Below are 20,177 nucleotides of genomic sequence, written 5' to 3'. Positions count from 1 at the left end.
GGGGGCCGAAGCCCCGTGAGCCCGAAGCCCTGTGAGCCCAACGGGTGTTGTGCGCCTGGTGGCTAGAGTGTAATGATAGAGTTAAGTGGTGTAGAGTTAAGTGGCATAGCGTGCAGTGTAGATTAGAGAGGTGCACAATGGATTGGCATAGAGTGCAGGAGCATCGAGTGGAGTGTTACAGAGTAAAGTGCATTGGCGTAGAGTGTATTGGCTTAACCTACAGTGTTGCAGAGTCGTGTAGAGTACGGTGGCGTATAGTGGAATTGTCCAGAGTAGACAGGTATGCCCTAGACTGGAGTGGTGTAGAGTGCAGTGGAGAAGAGTGCAGAGGTTTAGAGTGGCGAATAGTGCATTGGCATAGAGTAGAGAGGTACAGGGTCTAATAGAGAGGCGCAGAGTGCAGTTGCGCAGAATTGTGAAAAGTGGAGTGGCTCAAAGTAGAGTATTGATGGAGTGGTAACACACTATCATTACAGACAACACATTCTCAATTGAAATGACCATTACATTTGCGCAGACCGACAGTTTTGCTAATAAAACTAGAGTGCACAGACGAAAATGTGAGGAAATGGTGTCACCCGGGGTAATGATTTGGTTTGATAATATTAAAGCATCTGTTTCCAACACACCAGAAAAAACAAAAAATGTACTTCATTTGTATTACTTATTCTGATACATTATGCAATACTTACAGTTTATTTAAATGTTGCTGTTTGCTAGGAAAAAATGTTTTCCTACCCCCCAGTGTTCAGCAAGATTGTCACAAATCGTCTCACTTTAAAGTCAGAGAACGAAAAGTAAAGAAGCAACCTCGGAAAACAGAATCTGACATTTGACCTCGGTCTTTGAATGCACAGCAAATGTAACTAGTTAACAACAAGATTTACAGGCTTATTTACAGAAAGCAAGTTTGTGGAAGAATATAGTAAACCAGATTTAGGCAACGCGAGTTAAGAATTAAAGCTGGACAATCTAAAGCAAATAAAGCCAGCAAATAAAAACGCCAGAAAATGTGAGTTACAAACCGCAAAGTCAATATTAATCAACGGGTGGAATGCATTCCTAGGTCAACACTCTGAAAGTCCGCAAGAAGCATTTAGCAAACCAGACAGTGTCTGGTAGGTTGTGTCACACAGATAAAAAGAAAGAATGAACTGGAAACACCCAAGTAAACAAAAGTAACAAAATAGAAAAAATGGACAGGAAAAACAACATGGTGAGAAATAAGCAAAGGAGCTACCAACCAACTAAATTAAACAAGCATTGGAAATGCAATAGGTCTCGCAGCATTAGAGTTAGTGCTTTTAGAATTGTTTATGGGTTTTTTTTGTAAATCTTTAGCATTTTTGTTTCCTGTAGGCAATGCTAAAGAATTACAAAGAAAAAAAGCCATAAACAAATGTAAAAGCTCTAACTCAAATGCTCCGAGACCTATTGCACTGTGTGAGGGTGAGGGGTTGAGGGTGAGTGAGGGTGAGGGTGAGTGAGAGTGAGGGTGAGTGAGGGTGAGGGTGGGTGAGGGTGAGTGAGGGTGAGTGAGGGTGAGTGAGGGTGAGTGAGGGGTTGAGGGTGAGTGAGAGTGAGGGTGAGTGAGGGTGAGTGAGAGTGAGGGTGAGTGAGGGTGAGTGAGGGTGAGGGTGAGTGAGGGTGAGTGTGAGTTAGGGTGAGGGGTTGAGGGTGGGTGAGGGTGAGGGGTTGAGGGTGAGTGAGGGTGAGTGAGGGTGAGGGGTTGAGGGTGAGTGAGGGTGAGTGAGGGTGGGTGAGGGTGAGAGGGTGAGGGGTTGAGGTTGAGGTGTTGAGGGTGAGTGAGGGTGAGGGCGAGTGAGGTGTTGAGGGTGAGTGAGGGTGAGGGTGAGTGGTTGAGGGTGAGGGTAGGTGAGGGGTTGAGGGTGAGTGAGGGTGAGGGTGAGTGAGTGTGATGCTGAGGGGTTGAGGGTGAGTGAGGGTGAGTGAGAGTGAGGGTGAGGGTGAGTGAGGGTTTGAGGGTGAAGGGTTGAGGGTAAGTGAGGGTGAGGGTGAGTGAGGGTGAGGGGTTGAGGGTGAGTGAGGGTGAGGCGTTGAGGGTGAGTGAGGGTGAGTGTGAGTGAGGGTGAGGGGTTGAGGGTGAGTGAGGGTGAGTGAGGGTGAGGGGTTGAGGGTGAGTGAGGGTGAGTGAGGGTGAGTGTGGGTGAGGGTGAGTGAGGGTGAGGGTGAGTGAGGGTGAGGGGTTGAGGGTGAGTGAGGGTGAGGGTGAGTGAGGGTGTGTGAGGATGAGGGGGTGAGGATGTGAAGGCGCGTTTGGCAGTGTATGTTTTAACGCTCGGAATATCATAATGAACCCAGACATGACAGTCTCCAGCCAACAGCTGTAAATAGTTAGTCAAGTAAGCTCCAGTGGCCCTGCCAAAAGGGCGTGTTTTTTTCGTGTAAAGTTTCTTATGTTCTTGTGAGATAATCAGCCACCCTAAGTTCTAGGGCTCTGTGCAATGACAGAAGTTACAATTCTTGACCAGAGGCCCCAATTGGCACACATGCAAATCAGAACCAAACTTTCCTCTAAAAGGAAACTCAATCCGCAACACAAGACCTGTAGTGCCGATAATGGTATGATACGGATATAGTGCTTTATACTTCCGATGGCGCTGAAGCTACATTAGAAATGTCACCGTGCGTAAGGAATTAGACTTAGCCATGCTGATTAACACCCAGCTATCATGCGGTAATGAAGGTCATGCTTTTGATACAAACTACTATTCTTGTACTCGTCTGTCCTGCTGGATCTGTTCCACGAGGAATAGAGTATTGCACTTGATGCCTTCCAGGAGACACGGAAACTTGCGTTGCGACAGCCACGCTGAGCCGGTTTTGTAAGGCAGCAAAGCCTTCAATGCTGCTGCCCAATTTGTAAGTGTCCAGTGATCGGGAAAGCCCGTGCTGCTAAAATGGCGACACCCCGCAGATTGCTCTCCAGATTGCTCTCCTGAAGCTGGCTGCCTGATGGAGTGGAGAGCGGGCGGGCAGAGAGAGTGAGGGGGCGGAGCGGGGGTGTGGGAGGAGTGCGGCTGGCTGCCTGATAGAGTGGAGAGCGGGCGGGCAGACACCACAGACAGTATGCGGTCAATAGGCTTGTGTGGTACCATCATTTTTCAGGGCTATAGGGTCAGGATGTGGTCCAAAGCACCAGAGGGCGGACAATAACTTGCGGACGATATCAACTCGCTGGACAATCGCACTGAACTGCCCACGTCATCTGTTTGTTTACCCAGCCTGTTTTGCAAACCTGCAAGTGACTGTGGTTGCAATGATCCGGGAAGGCGTCAGTCAGGGGAAGCAATTAGAAAACACAAATGCATTCTCTCCAAAGAGCGTGGGGAGAAAAGATGGCATTAAAAAACAAGCTCTCGGCATTGCGTGGCGGGAGGGGGCGGGGGGAACGTCGAGTCGGAACAAAAAACAAGTGAAAGCGGGATGTAAGTAGGGGGGAGGAGAAGTCTGGGCAGGCAGGATGACTCAGGGGAGGGGGCGGAGCGGGGCAGAGCGGCATGTGGGTGTGAAGAAGCCGGGCCTTTGAAGTGAAGCTAAGCTTCACTTCAAAGGTGTCGGAGGAATGCGGGCGGCTGTGCACGCGCTTTTAAGCTCAATGCACATGCGCATTGAGCTTAAAAGTCACGGGCACTGCAAGGAATCGCCACGATTCCTTGCAAGTTAGATAAAGAGTCGATGAGCCCCTATAGTCTCGCTTGCTCGATGCGCATGCGCATCGACAGGCGAGACCTAAAACCACAGATGACATGCTACCAAATAAAGTACATGCTTTCGAATTTATGATAGTTCCTCATTGGCGGGATAACAACTGCAACGTGCAGAGCATTATACAGTGAACACCCAGAAAAAATAAAACATATTAGTGTGGAGAGCGGAGACTGCAAGAGGGGATGTGGAGAACTGGGGACGTTCATGCATACATTGTGGCACTGTCGTAGTGTACAAGCATTTGGGGGAAAGGTACACAGTACATTGCGGGTGGTCCTGGGGATGGAACTGCAGCCTGAGGCCCGCAGATTTATTCTGAATGTCTGGGAACCCACGGACCTAAACACATACAAACAGCAATGGGCAACATAGGCATTCATGATAGCGAAGCGTAATATCGTCCAATTGTGGGGAGCTAGCCAGCCGCCCCAGATTGAGAAATGGAGGAAGATTTAGACTGGTGTATGTTTAGGGAGAGGTCAGTCTATTCTGCTAGGGGATGCCCGAGGAAGTGGGGTAAGGTCTGGGAGGCTTGGAATCATTACAGGGGAGATGTCTGTGCCGCGCCAGCATGTCATGAGGATGTGGAGGCGCATGAGTCCGCTTGAATCACTAACTGTCATAACAGTGTTATATCTTGACTGTACGGAATGTCATTGAGAATCTCAGGAAAATTATGCGTATGTCACCTGATGTGTTTCTTTGTTGATTTTTGTTTAATAAAAAGAAATTTTTAAAAAAACGTATTAAGTTAGTTATTCTGGTTCCAGACACCAAAAGGTGCTCAATAATTTAATTAGCAGCAGCAGAACAGTATGCAAATGTTGGGATTTGGGAAGCCTATTTAGAAAAGGCTTGGATCACAGAAAATAGACTGACCTCAGAAAAATATAACAGAGGAGAAAAACATGAATGTTGCCTCTCTTTGCTCCTTTTTAAACTGTTAGCAATGGATTACCAAAACATCAAAGGCAATCCATATTTCATAGAAATACAAAAGGTCAACGCACATAAGATTCTTTTTGCAGATAATGTATATATAAGATTGAGAAACTATGTAGAACAGGCATAACTGTTGTGGCTATTCAGTCTACAAAAATTATAGGGTCAATATCAAATAACAATTTTGCACAATTTCACAAAGGTGCAAACCTCCAAATGAAAATCAGATTTAGATAGATTAGTATATAAAATAACGATGCTTTACATTTTAGAGAACACTATTAAAAATACAATTTCTGAATTTTACACCAGCGCAAGAATACATACATAAAATATATTCCAAATATTCCAAACGGAATTTATTTTGGAAATGTTATTAAACATGTTTTTATTAAGTTGATAATAAGTCTCTTAGGTTAAGCAAACCTGTGTCTATATAATTTGGACATATAGTAACAGAGGACAAATCCTTCTGAACTGTTAAGAGAGCACTAAAACCATAAAGACCCGATCATCCAATGAGTAAGTGTGGCTAACACCAGGAAAACCACAGTGTCTTAAATGCTAAAGCAAGATTTGCTTTTCTCCTGCGTACTGGTGATCTGTGGTAAACCACCTATTTGTGAAACATGTGAAATAAGAAAGTATACCAAGTGAAAAGAGGCAAAAACTCATTCAACCATCTGAAAAAGTACAGTCTTCCAGACAATTATCGAACTTCATTTAAGGATACTCCAAGTTACACGCATCAATAAATAAAAAACGGAGCCGTGCTCCATATATAAAAGCATTACTGGCGATTACGCTTAAGGGGGTTTGGGAGATAAGTTCTACTTTTTACAGCCAGCCAAACTGTAACTAATGAATAAATGCCCTGCAGACCTAGTTTTAGAACCTGACACAGAAACTAGTGATTAGAAATTGCGTAATTTATTATAAATATATTGCAACACAAACAGAAATATGCGGGACAAATATGTCTATCAGTGCGCAGAATGGTTGCCGCTCAGTTCGCTTCGATTACAACATGCTGACATTAGCACTCGGACCTAACAGGATTTATTCACTCTGTCCAGCAGAACCCCAAACTCTTCATTTCTAACAGCGCTCTTAAGATCGCCCTAACAACTCGCAAATGTAATTTCCATTGTCCCGTGCACACTAACTTCTAGCATAGCCTATTACACATTTCAAGTATTCCCAGCAACCACACTGCCCACACTCACTTCCAATACTCTTATGTCTAGTATCAGTCACACTTCCATCAAACTCTGTGACCACATTTCCAGCTACACCCAAAACACCAACATCTCGTACCCACCCTCCCAGAGCATTCGCAGGGCCCTCATTTCTCGAATCCTCGTATCTTCTTAGTCCGGAAGCTTGTGCGTCTATTATTCTGGCTGTGCGGAAACCTGAGTAGCACACACACTTCCATAATTTACTTCTCAAAAGCGATCCATAAATCCTACAACCACGCTCCGAACATTTCCATGAGGCTACACTTACTTTGCACAACAGGACCCCACTTTCAGAAATATTTATGTTCACTCTTCCAACCTGTTCTGCAACCATATTCCTGTATCCTTCGTGTCCATACATCCTCTATCAATTACTTCGAACAGAATCCACACCACCAGCATCTTTTGCACCCAGGCCAACCAGTGCTCACCCCAAGCATTCCAAGCCCCACACTCCGTCCCGGCCCGCCCTGTTCCCGCACGATGTTCTACCCCAAAAGCCCCACAGCTCTTAGGACGACGCTTCGATCTGTCAGTTTGCTCACAATTCCTGCAGACCCCGCGTTCCCATTTACAAACCACATCTAAGTCCGTTATGTACCGATTCTCACTGAATCCTACAAACCATTTTCTTTGAGTCCACACTGTTCGCAGTCCGTGCGCAATTCCAGCATTGCCTACATCCCCATGTTGTGCATTCACTATAATCACACTTTCCAAAGCATCCGTAACCACACCTTATCCACCCGCTCTATTGCTACAGTTGCCTCATCCCACACCGATACTTTATGCGTCCTACAGTTGTCTCTTTACCCACACTACTTTACTCACTTAAAAAATACCTTAGTGACCCTGTAGTTAGACCCAGAACCTGTTTTTAAATGAAGCCAGGCATATTCTGAGCAGTCAGATTTTATACAGTTGCACAGATTTTATTCCTTCTGTTGAAGTTGCAGTAATGTATATCATTCAACAGCCCTGCATGACTCATTAACTTGCAATGAACATGCCCTTATGAAAATTAGGTCCTGGTTCCAAAAGCACCCTTTTCGCTTCTCTGTGACATATTCAGCGGTCTTGATATAAAGCGCCCCTCCCCCAAGTCTAGACAACATGCACTCTCGGTCACTACATTGGTACATCACTAATCTCTCCACAAGCCTTTCGCTCTATTCTATACAAAACACCCCTCCCCAAGTCTGCACATCGTTAAAAACGACCACCTGTCCGCTACTCACGCGGATCGTCCGAGAATTCAGTCTGCTCGGGGTCCGTTATTCATCTTTTGTACGGATGACATTTGTCCGTAATTCCAGTACTTCCGGTTCGCACGGGAGCCAATCCCACGGCTGAACATATTATGGGGGTCGCCTGGTAGAGGGAGGGACTCCTGATGTGTAAGGTGACCCAGGATTGCAGTATTGGGGGCAACTCAGCCAATCCTAGCGCACTACATAGAATTACGATGTGTTCATTCGCTGTGCAGTCCGCACGTGCCTCTTAGTGTGTAAACACTGTCCCATCTGTCACCAGGTAGCTGGCGGGCGCCTTGTGGCTTGGAGCAGACGGCCAGGCTGTGGGTGGCGAATGACCTGCGGTAAGTCGTCCAGGAACCAGCCAGTGAACTTGAGTTGGCCGGTGATAGTTTGTCTCGGTCCGGGCATTCCCAACTGATTCAGTTAATTACGGATATCAGGGAAAGTTGAGGCTAAGAGGATGGTGCGGAAATTTGGAGAGTGGCTGACTCGGGATTCAGGACACGCCTCGGTGGCGGTTTCAGTGTGGAACGCATTTATGACAGTCAGCCAGACCAGGTCGGTGACCTGGCGCAGCCGAAATCGGCAGCACTGAGGGGTATTTAACATCCAATGAAACGGAGTTTTCTATGTATTATGGGAGAGCCGAGCTAAGTGACTGACCTGGCTCTTAAATACCGTATACTAGCCGAGCGCAGAAAATAGTTATCATGTAAATAATGCAAAAAAATCATGTCAATATATGAAAGTATTTCTTTAACAAGCAGAGGATTTTTTTTTACCGTAGTAAACCAGGTTATATCCCTGCATTGAAAGGCATTTAGTGCAAGTAATTGTTTTTGGGCATTAACTTAGAGACCCTTCCCCCACCACAATGCCATTATTGAACGAAGAAGCCACTCTGATGCCATGTGCACGCGACATGCGATTTACTGGAGAAACATTATAGTCTATTAAGTCAAACACAAGAGGTGTTGTACAGTTCACCCCGAACTCTAATATTTTAAGGTGTTCTAATATGTGAAAACAGAGAAAAAGGAGGCTCGGTGAAATAACATTTGCCTTGGATCATGCAATTTGATCAAACGGTGAGGCACACATTTGATTCCAGGTGTTCTTGTTTCTCATTATGCATCTTGAGCCAGCAGATGGTTTTCTCTTTCTCTGGTGAAGCCCCATATCACGACAGTCACTTGGCTTGGCTTTCAAGCCAGGAGCGTCTGAGAAAAAAACAAGTGGGTAGTTAACATTCTGCATGAATTCTCAGTTATTTGGGTCCATGTTTAGAAAAAATACATTGATGTATATTTTCCGCTAATTCAAGCTCTCAAAATGGAAAACCATGTTGCGATATACCTTAACCATTCAAAAATGGGACACTCAACAACAGCCAAAAGCACATGCTGCCCACCATCTGCCACCCAAACAGTATTAAGGCAAGCTTGAAGAAGCCTTGATAAAGCCATTCTTTTTGAGCTTCGGTTAAGATTTTGTTTTATGCTACGATTTGGTGTAATGCTTACATTAATCTTGGCAAATGGTAATTACTTGGGGCTGCATACCAGCCCATTGCTCTTTTACCCCCACTCTATGCCACCTTAAAAGACTAACCATATGCAATTTCACCTTGGTCCTGTCACTGTAAGGAGAGTCAACGCTAAACTGGTTTTGGCCTTTTAGACCTCTTCAGAGCAATGCAGTGCAAGTCAAATGGAACAGTGAGCAGGGACCTACATCGGAGCACACTCAGTGCACTTTACCGCACATCATTTAGAAAACCAAAAGGTGGTGGTTAGAATTCTTGAATTCATCTCAGCTCCTGGTAATTACTTATGGCCATATTTCAGTCCTTCACCGTTTGGCTGATATTCCACTGTAGACCGCGATCACCATAAGCAATCAGTCTTGATCCTGAACCAATAAGATTAGTCCAGCCTGAATTGCTAAGCAGGGTCCCCTCGAAACTGGAAGATAATCACCCATAAACTGATTTTGGAGTTTTGGCCTAACCAGTGATGTGATCCATGTCTTGTCATAACCATTTAACTAAGAACATCTTACTTAGATAAAAAGGGATGGGTGAAATGCTTGAAATAATCTGCACCACTAGTAATTATCAAGGGCTGCTTTCCTTTTTTTATTGTTCTCAGGAAAGTTACACTGATTCCAAAAGGTAATAAAGCAACATAATGCAACAGATAAAAGTACAGAAAACAACAGCAAAGACAGAAGCAAGGAAACAGGACAAGAAAGGAAAAAAAAGAACTAAGGGAGGCCACTGGAGACAGCAATTCATAAAAATAACGAATAATACATATACTTTCTTTAAGCTTTGAAGACATAGGTTTCCTAAGGGCTGCTTTCCATTCCATTATTTTTTTGCCATTTATTCACCCGGACTGCAAAGCTATACCATACGACTGCCAGTGGCAGAGATACATTTAAAGTTCATTTTACTTTCATGCAATGTTAAATTAATGTATGTGCACATAGTACTTGAGATTGCAGCTCTGACTGCCAAATATCCTCAATCACAAATAAATGCCATTCACGTCTGGGATTTTCACTGCTACAGAGAAAATCAAAATACAGCACCAATAATGTTCACTATGCCATCTGGTGAAATGTAATTGTTTTTCCTTAATTTTCTGTTTGCACACTTCTGTGGATAAACAGTGATCTATTGCTCTGCTTTATGAGGGAAAATTAAGAGGGCAGGATAAAAGATCACTATAGAGAGAGGGGTACATTACAGGGAGAAAGGAGATAAGATTGAGATGAGCTAAAGAGGTAGGTGCGTTAGGCAGAGACGTAAGGCAAATAGATTAATATGAGGTAGACAGAAAGTTACAGAGCGGTACAAAAAAGTAAATCAAGAAAAAGATGTGGAGGGATAGGTAAAGCTTTAGAGTGAGTTAGGAAAAGCTAGATCGAGGTAGGAAGAAGGTTGGGGTACATTGAGGGGGTGAGGTATTGTAGAAAAAGATGAGTCAGAGGGAGGCAATAGCCTCTCTGTAGAGGCTGAGGTAGACCGATAGATAAGCAAGGTAGTGAGCGAAAGAAGTATAGAGAGATGCAAGGAAGCAAGAGAGAGACTGATTAGGTAATTAGGTAGAGAGAGAGACACAATGAGACATGAGTTAGAGCAATACAGATCAGGTAAAGCGAGTGAAGGCTAGAAAGGGAAATGAGGTGTGAGAGAAAACAGTTGGATTAGAGAGATTGAGGTGAGATAGGGAAAGAGGTGAGGTTGATACTGTGATAGTGCGAGAGTGGTGATGTAGAGATATGTATAATAGAGACGTAAGGGTGAATTGACATTGAGAATGATCTAGAGAAATTAGAGAAAGGTAATGATAGACAAAAAGAGGGTGACTTAGAGAAAGAAGTATAAAGAAGGGACTGAGGTAGTGAGGGGCAGGGTAAAGAGAACAGATGTAGAAAGTGAGCGAGAGGTGAGGAGGCGATGTAGTGAATGAATGAGGAGGTACACTTAGCGGTTAGGACGTGTGAATGAGATGATGAAGTGAGAGAGGTGGGATAGACAGAGAAGTAGGGTAGAGAAAGAAATGATATAGAGAGTGGTGATGTAGAAGGATGAGAGTTGCGCTATAGTAAGATGGAGAGATAGATGAGGTAAAGAAAGATGGAGGATAAATACTGGGAGGTCAGTTGTGAACAGTGAGGTGGAGAGAAGGGTGAGGTAAAGCAAGTTGAATTGGCAGGGTGTGTGTTTTTGTACATGGATCTTTAGGAAGAAGGGAAAATAAAGACATAGGAACATTTTATGGACTCCTTGTGATTACTAAATTGGTTACTACCTATATTAGAATTTGGACTGATTAAGCTGTGCCTCAGCATATATGCATATCAAGTTGAAATAGATTTGGGTTTGAGCAATATAGATGTAGAGGCAAACCAAGAGACTGGTAGAGACAAACAATAGTTCTTGATGGACTGGTAAAAAGAGGTGGGGTATAGAGAGGCGAGGATGATATGAGATAGGTACATTTTGATATAGAGCTAGACTAAATAGAAGTAATGCAGCAGTGGTTGAGACTTAAATATAGGTGTGGCAGAGACAGAGAGGCATAGAAAAGGTGAGGTGAAGTAAGGAGAGGCATGAGACAGAAAGTAAGGTATGGCGGAGGCACAGAGGTAGAGGGTGGTATAGGGATGTGATAGGAAGGGAAAGGAGATAGAGAAGGTAAGTAGAGTAAGGTAGGAAAGTGTCGATTGATAAAGGTTGCGATGAGCTTCAAAACAGATGAAGTAGATAAAGGTGAGGTAGAAAAAGAGGGAGAAGTAAAGAGACTGCGTGTTAGAACGAGGTAATTTTTTGAATCAGGAAAAAAAATGAGCTATTTTATTTTCTGGATGTATTTCTCTGTACTAATAATCATTATGAATTATTGTGTATAATGACATTGCTGTATGAACTTCGCATGGCTTTTTCTTATTTTCTTTTTGTGTTTCTCTTGCAATGATAAATAAAAGATGTTAAAGCAAAAAAAAGAACGAGGTAAGCTAAAGGCTGGTAGACAGAAATATATAAGGAGGCAAAGATTGGCAAGAAAGGTGCGGATAGAGATTATAGAGTTAGAGATTAAGTAAGGTAGAGATAAAAGATAGAGAGTTGTGAGGTGGGCGTATGAAAGAGAGAGGTAATAATAGGCAGATAGAATTTGAGACTTAGAACAAAATAGAGAGAGTATTCTGATTGTCCCAGTCACTTTAGCAGGAAGGCCATAGGCAACTGGCCACACTGACCGTGCCTTATAATGGTTCTGACTACGCACATGTGAGCTTAGATGTTGCTGGTGTTGAGAAGACGTTAGCCTGCACTGGTATATGTTTCATATTATTCATCCATCTTATCTTTGCAGTTTCTATAATATGCTTTTTCTTTGCATGAAAGAAAATAATTACAGTCTTTTTCTGCCATATTTATTTTCTCGCTAACACGCTTAACTTTAACATTGCTCAACAGTTACAATAATAGCATTTTAAGCGCTCATTTGTCAAAAAATGTCTCCAGTATGAGAACATTCTATTTTAATCTCTGCCTTAGGATAAAAAGACGAAAATAATGTTGTTGTGTTCCGTGCCTGGGAGCAAAGTTCAGCGTATTGTTGGCGGAGTCCTACCTAATCACAGGAGCAGCTTTATCAAGGATCAGTGCCATCTTAAGGATTTTTGGGGCTCCGGGCAAGGCATATTTTGTGACCCTGTGTTTGAAAGAATTTCGAATTTATAACCAATTTTCAGCCAACTTAAGCCTGTGTGATGCCAAACAAAATTCAGTTATACATCAAACTTTCAGAAACGTACACATAAAAACTGCTAAAACTGACAGCTCATACTGCCAAGTGTCTGCCACCCAATAGTACCAGTACCAAAAGATAGCATCCACAAGTATTGACAAAGCCATTTTTTTGCACATCGATCTAGATTTAAAAAAAATTCAATAAAAATTTACTTGGAATTCAGTTTCTAACCAGCCTGTTAATGATCCTTCTCTGCGTGTAACAAGAGGGAGAGAGAGGACTAGATAGCTAGTCCGTGTCCCCGAGGGTTTATATGTGATTAATCAAAGAGGACTAGCTTAAGTTGACCAAAGTGTTGCAGTACTCTAATTAGTTCTGTCACGGGCACCTTGTTGGTGTATTCATGAAGCCCTCACCCACCAACCTAGTTGGTGGCATGCTTCATCATCAGGCCCACCCAGTGACACCTAGTATGTCCCGGGTGTGCTACGACGCCTGATTACAGCGGAGCTGGTATATTGCTGAGAGTGCAGTGAGTGAGTTGTGATTTAAAACGGCTTGGTGGTGGTCCCAGTACCCAAGGGTAAATTAAATTTTAATAACTGGGCTGTCACCAGCGGTTAAAAGTAAGGCTACAGGACGCGTGAGGGTGGCGAGTTACTGCCCCCTGCGTCCTTCAGATGGTCGACATGTTTCAGCCAGTGCATTAGAGTATTCTGGCTTTCCTCAGGACCGTTTTTTAAAAGGTGTGGTGAAAAAAAACAGACTTAGTGTTGTGGTACAGACTATGTGATACACTCACTAAGGCGTTTTTCTATATGTGAGAGGGGGATTCCCTTCTCATGCATACGCTTTGGGTTATTAGCCAAGGCTTCCTGGAGGGAAGCGGTAAGGGGATGACCAGTCTTTCTGGTCAGTGCCTGCCTTGTACCTGTTGTCCCGCCGTCGTCCTCCGGTAGTCCGGTAGACCGGAGGACGACGGCGGGACAACAGGTACAAGGCAGGCACTGACCAGAAAGACTGGTCATCCCCTTACCAATGCCCTCCAGGAAGCCTTGGCTAATAACCCAAAGCGTATGCATGAGAAGGGAATCCCCCTCTCACATATAGAAAAACGCCTTAGTGAGTGTATCACATAGTCTGTACCACAACACTAAGTCTCTTTTATTTCACCACACCTTTTAAAAAACGATCCTGAGGAAAGCCAGAATACTCTAAGGCACTGGCTGAAACATGTCGACCATCTGAAGGACGCAGGGGGCAGTAACTCCCCACACTCACGCGTCCTGTAGCCTTACTTTTAACCGCTGGTGACGGCCCAGTTATTAAAATTTAATTTACCCTCGGGTACTGGGACCACCACCAAGCCGTTTTAAATCACAACTCACTCAACCTCACTCACTGCACTCTCAGCAATATACCAGCTCCGCTGTAATCAGGCGTCGTAGCACACCCAAGACATACTAGGTGTCACTGGGTGGGCCCGATGATGAAGCATGCCACCAACTAGGTTGGTGGGTGAGGGCTTCATGAATACACCAACAAGGTGCCCGTGACAGAACTAATTAGAGTACTGCAACACTTTGGTCAACTTAAGCTAGTCCTCTTTGATTAATCACAATGCTCCTTCTCTACCTTATCTCCTCTCTTCACTTTCTGTGTGTACAATGTTATGGCTCGTAAATGTCCAGCTAACCATAATTAGTAAGACAAGCATTTGCAATGCAATAGGTCTCGTATTAGGAAAGTTAGAGCTATTGGTATTGTAAATGACACATTTTTTATTTAGGTTTTGTTTTTGAAAATAGCGAAATTAATAGCTTTGTCATTTACAATGCCAATAGTTATAACTCTCACAAATGTGACACCTATAGCATTTGTAATGCAATATGTGTTGTATTTACGTGACTTACATGTATTGATATCACAAATAACAATGCTTTTTATTTTTTTTTAATAATTAATACTTAAATAAAAGTTATTGTAATTTATAATGGCAATAGCTTAAACTTTTGTAAATAACATTTGTGAAGATTATGTTCAGTGTATTTTATTGTGACGAAAATCCAAGAACATATGTCAAATATTAACATCTTTTTGTTACATTTGTAATAAAGCTTGAAACATTGTGATAACATATTTGAACCAGTTGTTGTTGAATGGTTGCACAGATTGATGCTGTGGTGGAGCTCAGTGATGTGGTGCCACTGAGTGATGCTGTGGTGGTGCTGAGTGATGCTGTATGCTATTCTATGTTTTGTTTTGCTATCCTATGTTTTGTTTTGCTATGCTATGTTTTGCTATGTTTTGCTATGCTATGCTATGCTATGTTATGCTATGCTATGTTATGCTATGCTATGTTTTGCTCTGCTTTGTTATGCTATGCTATGTTTTGTTGTGTTTTATTATGCTATGCTTTGTTTTGCTATGCTATGCTATGTTTTGTTGTGTTGGTATGCTATGCTGTGTTTTGCTATGCTATTATGTTTTGTTATGTTTTGTTCAGCCATGCTATGTTTCGTTTTGTTAAGCTATGTTTTGTTATGTTATGCTATGTTTTGTTATGTTATGCTATGTTTTGTTATGTTATGCTATGTTTTGTTATGCTATGCTATGTTTAGTTTTGCTATCCTATGCTTTGTTTTGTTATGCTATGTTTTGTTGTGTTTTGTTATGCTATGCTATGTTTTGTTGTGTTTTGCTAGGCTATGCTTTGTTATGCTATGCTATGTTTTGTTATGCTATGCTATGTTTTGCTCTGCTATGCTTTGTTATGCTATTTTTTTATGCTATGCTATGCTTTGTTGTGTTTTATTATGCTATGCTTTGTTTTGCTATGCTATGTTTTGTTATGCTATGCTATGTTTTGCTGTGTTTGGTATGCTATGCTGTGTTTTGCTATGCTATTATATGTTTTGTTATGTTTTGTTAAGCCATGCTATGTTTTGTTGTGTTTTGTTAAGCCATGCTGTTTTGCTGTGTTTTGTTATGCTATGTGTTGTTGTATTTTGTTATGCTATGTTTGTTATGTTATGCTGTTTTGTTATGCTATGTTTTGTTATGCTATGCTATGTTTTGTTATGCTATGCTTTGTTTGTTATGCTTTGTTTTGTTATGCTATATTATGTTTTGTTGTGTTTTGCTATGCTATGTTTTTTATGCTATGCTGTTTTGCTCTGCTATGCTTTGTTATGCTCTGCTATGTTTTGTTGTGTTTTATTATGCTATGCTATGTTTTGTTATGCTATGTTTTGTTATGCTATGCTAAACTTTGTTTTGTTATGCTATGTTGTGTTGTGTTTTGTTATGCTATGTTGTGTTTTGTTATGCTATGCTAAGCTTTGTTTTGTTATGCTATGTTGTGTTGTGTTATGCTATGCTATGTTGTGTTTTGTTATGCTATGCTATGTTTTGCTATGCTATATTTTGTTATGTATGCTATGTTTTGTTATGCTATGGTTTGTTGTGTTTTGCTATGCTTTGTTATGCTATGTTTTGTTATGCTATGCTATGTTTTCCTATCCTATGCTTTGTTTTGTTATGCTATGCTATGTTTTGTTATGCTATGCTGGTGAGGGTGAGTGAGGGTGTGAGGGTGGGTGGCTGAGGGTGAGTGAGGGTGGGTGGGTGAGGGTGGGTGGGTGAGTGAGGGTGAGTGAGGGTGAGTGTGTTAGAGCGAGGGCGAGGGTGAGAGGGTTGTGAGGTTGTGTATCCTATGCTTTGTTTTGTTATGCTATGCTATGTTTTGTTATGCTATGCTGGTGAGGGTGAGTGAGTGAGGGTGAGTGAGGGTGTGTGAGGGGGTGTGAGGGTGAGGGCGAGGGTGTGATGGTGTGTGAGGGTGAGAGGGTTGGGAGGGTGAGGGGGTGTGAGGGTGATATTCTCCCAAACCCTGATGTGCTGACCTCCTGATTAACACTCGACAATGAGTGGCGGAAAAGTGAATCAACCAATATGTGCACTATGTGCAGGAAACAAAATTGTAGAAGTGCCAATATAAGAACGGTCAACAACTTTCCCGGACTATACCATACAGGTTCAACGTCAACGTCATGACTTTCTGGAAGTGAAGCGCCGACTACGAGATTCAGGCCTCAAGTACTCCCTACTCTTCCCCGCAAAGCTCAGAGTAGTGGCGCGAGATAAAACTTATTTCTTCAACAACCCTGTGGAAGTGAGCGACTGGCTCGACAGCGGAACGGACACGACACCGAGAAATGCGCAACATCCTGAGCCGCGGCCCCGGGGCCGCGGACCACGGCGTAGGCGAAGGAACAGAGGCCACGCAAATGACCGCCCAGACGACGCGACCCACCACTCCCCGCCAATGGACCAAATAATTCAGGAACAACAAGACGCCCTCAGGAGGGTCTCCCAAATCAGCGCCTCGCCGACCTCGGAGACTACGCGAGCCACGAGTCCGCCATTGGCACACAGCGATGAAGATGAAGCCATCTGCGGAATTCCGGATTCTCAACTTTCGGTAGAGCTTCCAGATGTCACGCCACAAACGGCCGACATGCCCCATTGACTCACGTCATGTGCGACCAGCAGCTGACGCCGGGGCGGTAGAGGCGGGACTCATGGGCGAACGATTGCTGGGATGCTGCGGACACAGCTGCACATGGAGAAACCCCTCACCGCCCTGGAAACAGACGGAGAAGTCCTAGCGCTGTGAGTACTCACCTAAGAGGTATGGACGCTAAAGCAGGTGATTAGAGGGTGGGATTGCTGCGACCTCCGTTCTTGTCATGTAGCCACACTCCTATCCCGCATGATTGGGGAACTTGGCTTGCTACCATCAAAGATACATACTTAGTCACCCAGGGGCGGAACCACTGGGCCAGGTATGGCCTAATCGGATGTCGCAGTAGACTGCGTGGTGGGAACTTTTGATGGCCCGGGGAAGGGCAACAGTCCGGTATCACTTGACTGGACTTTGAGAGACTACCTTCTTGATACATAGCTCAAGCTGCCCCCTAGACTTGAACGCTAAAACTTTCGCCTATTGGCGTGTTTGGACGGCAACGTGTTCTGTTGCCGACCTCTTGGTATTTTCTACTGTTTTGCACTATTAGTGACCCCAGTTATATTCCTTCTTCCCCACCTCAGAGAGCTGCCTATGCCCTTGTTAGACATGTCGATGTCTGTGCCTGCGAGGGGTGGAGGTGGGGGACGAGTGGTCTTGTGGGGGCGATCGCCTGGGGGATGGGCGGCGGAGGAGGCGGAGGCCTCGTACCGAGATAGTGGGTATGGCTGAGATTCAGATATGTACATGGAATGTGAGAGGTATGCACACACCATCGAGGCGTTACCAAATATACTCATACTTGCGCCGCCACAAATTCCATGTAGCTTTATTACAGGAAACGCATCTCAATAAGGCTGAGGTACACGCGCTGCGCAGGAGATGGCGCGGACAAATCTATGCTACTGAATATTCTTCCTATGCCCGTGGGGCGCTCATATGGGTAAGGCCGGGCACTCCCTGGGCAGTCATGGACACACAGATAGATGTGGGAGGCCGGTATGTGATAGTTAGGGGCAGACTCGATGGACATCCGATAGTACTTGCCTCCATATACTCCCCTAACACTGAACAAAGCGGTTTCCTCGACGGCCTCTCCACAGCGCTGGCGCCCTGGCATGGGCTTCCATGGATACTTGGAGGCATTATAACAGTGTCCTGGACGTGCACTTAGATAGGTCCACTGCTCCCCCGCCCAGCGCACAGGCACACGTCACATCGAAAGCTCTCCTCAACTGGGCCCAACAATGGCGGCTGCAGGATGCATGGAGAACCCGCAACCCCACGACACGCACGTACTCTTATTGGTCAGGTGCGCATACGCTACATGTCCGCCTAGACAGATACATGGTTTCCCCGGACCTCCTCCCGCTAGTCCTAGATTCCCAATATATGGGCCGCACCCACTCGGATCACAACCCTCACACATTGACCATTGCATGGGACGTTCCGCATCCCCCCATTCCCACCTGGCGCCTTCAGCCGGACGTTTTACTTGATGCATCGTTCCGAGACTCGCTGGTCACACAATCAGCCCAATATTTTGAACTCAATGCTGACTCAGCATCCTCCCCCCAAGTCGAATGGGACGCTTTCAAAGTGGTGACACGGGGGTACTGTCTAGGAACACAGGGTCACATGAGACGCCAGCTTGAACGTGATCTGACGCGACTGGAATCGGAACTGCTTGACCTCGAGTGCCCTGCGGATGGAGGTGAGAGCGCCCGCCTGACTGCAGCTCGAACGGAACATGACCGCCTGTTGGACCGTTTGAAATGTGTCAACTTTGCGGCACACTCTGCTCGGACACATAGGCAAGGTGATAGGCCGGGCAGACTACTGACCTGGCTGATCGCGCGGGAAGACCGATCAGCTCCGATATCGAACATACAAACCGGAGATGGCAGGACACTATACTCTCAGCGCCAAATACACGAGGCATTCACGGAACACTACACTGATCTGTACCGCTCCCGCCTCCAAGTCTCCCTGCCCACCATTGTAACCTATCTTTCTGAAATACGGTTACCCACCTTGACTGCGACGCAACGGGGTGACCTGGGGGCACCACTTGACCCCGAGGAACTCCGAGACACCATATTTAACCTCTCGAACGGTAAAACTCCGGGACCGGATGGCTTACCGGCCGAGTTTTATAAGGCCGCCTCGGTCATCCTGATCCCACAACTGGTGAAAATGTTTTCCGCAGCCACCGACGACTTCGCCCTGCCCCCGACCCTCAATGAGGCGACACTTATCTCTTTGCCCAAACCTGGAAGGGATAGCACTCAGCTGGGCTCCTATCGCCCTCTCGCGCTTTTGAATACAGACTATAAAATCCTTGCCTCCGCGCTTGCCCGCAGGCTGGCCCCCTTCGTACCCACGCTGGTGCATCACGACCAGAACGGATTTGTGCCGACAAGACACACATCACACAATATCCGACGATTATTTCGCCTGCAGGTGTACGCCACGAGACAATGGCCGAGAGCGGGGTGCCTTGTGCTTGACCTGGAGAAGGCTTTTGACTCGGTGGAGTGGCCCTACCTGCGAGCGGCGTTGGAAAAGTTTGAGCTGGGAGATGACTATCTGATGATGGTGGGCCTCTTATACCGCGAGCCCACGGTCCGGGTCCGCACAGGAACATTACTCTCTGACTCTATCCGCGTACGGAGAGGCACTAGGCAAGGTTGTCCACTGTCACCCCTACTGTTCTCCCTGGCTGTGGAACCCCTAGCCGAGATGCTCCGGTTGCAAGGAGCCGACTGGGGAATACCGTTGGCGGACGGACTGCATGTAGTATCCTTATACGCTGACGACCTGCTTCTCTACGTCAGGGACCTCAACGATGTCCCGGGATCCCTCACCGACATTTTCGGCACCTTCGAGGAAATGTCGGGACTGCGAGTGAACTGGGCCAAATCAGGGGCCTACTCATTCGACCCGAACGTTCCCGAATGTGACATACACATCGGGGGTGGGAGGTTGCAGTGGTATCCCAGCACGTTTAGGTATCTGGGGATATACGTCTACCGAGACCCAACAGACATCCTGGAAGGCAACCTGATGAGGGCGATCGCCTCCACCAGAGCGCAGGTGGGGTTCTGGAATACTCTACCACTCAATGTCCCTAGTCGCACTGCCTTGGCTAAAATGATAGTACTCCCGCGGCTGTTGTACTATTTCGCGAACATACCGACGTATGTGCCTG

The 20,177-nt window shown here is 45.1% G+C and overlaps 1 protein-coding gene across 4 annotated transcripts in view; it reads right to left on the bottom strand.

Annotated features, from left to right (window-relative positions):
- The window catches only part of SH2B2 (SH2B adaptor protein 2), a 487,294-nt gene extending 480,008 nt beyond the window's left edge, over positions 1–7,286 (bottom strand). For 3 of the 4 annotated variants that reach the window (XM_078679381.1, XM_078679382.1, XM_078679383.1), the window contains exon 1: positions 7,154–7,286. The gene's annotated coding sequence lies outside the window, so the exon portion shown is untranslated. The remainder of the gene's footprint in view (positions 1–7,153) is intronic. The other variant, XM_078679380.1, reaches the window with a different exon arrangement.
- Between the last annotated feature and the right edge of the window lie 12,891 nt (positions 7,287–20,177).

Source organism: Lissotriton helveticus, chromosome 3_1 (assembly GCF_964261635.1).
Source record: "Lissotriton helveticus chromosome 3_1, aLisHel1.1, whole genome shotgun sequence".
Classification (NCBI taxonomy): Eukaryota; Metazoa; Chordata; class Amphibia; order Caudata; family Salamandridae; genus Lissotriton; species Lissotriton helveticus.
This window is presented reverse-complemented; position numbering and strand designations above follow the sequence as displayed.